Genomic DNA, 652 nt, shown 5'->3' with positions numbered 1-652 from the left:
CGTTGTTTTCATTTCCAATGATTAATCTAGATATAACGATATACGATAATGAAAAGATAAAGATTTTGAAGAAAAAAGTCATGAATGTTATAAAATAACTGGTTCTTTTTATGAACATAAGGTCGATTCTTGCCGTCTTGAAGGGTAATATTTGCTTCTTCTAAAGAAAAACTGCAGCTACTTTTCGACGCTATAAACTTCATTGGAATGTCCATGCAGAGTCTCCTAAAATTAATGAAACGCCTAGTATAAATAGTCATTAAATTCAAAAAAATAAAAATGCAAAATACACTGTTTAATTAACATTTTTTACACCTACCTATCTACATGTACCCACATGCACATTTACTAGTACTTAAAGAACAACAACCTCTCATAAATGCACACATGTACATACACACATCTGTTCATTTTAAGTAACTACATGTAAGATACAAAAGTACTATAATAGTTTCATTAAAAAGGAACAGATTCAATTTTATTTATTACAATGTAATCATTTATTCCAACAATTTATAGAATACATGAAAATGTGAAGAAAAAATTAACAACCCCCCTATCTAACCTAAATATATCTTAAATTCATTTTAAATAAGATAGAATTGGAACAAAACATACAAATGAGAAATTAAAAGTTTTAAGCATATCATTT

Source organism: Saccostrea cucullata, unplaced genomic scaffold (assembly GCF_032062105.1).
Source record: "Saccostrea cucullata isolate Sc308-1 unplaced genomic scaffold, CSIRO_AGI_Scuc_v1 ctg7613, whole genome shotgun sequence".
NCBI classification, from domain to species: Eukaryota; Metazoa; Mollusca; class Bivalvia; order Ostreida; family Ostreidae; genus Saccostrea; species Saccostrea cuccullata.
The sequence above is the reverse complement of the archived record's forward strand: the minus strand, read 5'-3'. Positions refer to the sequence as shown.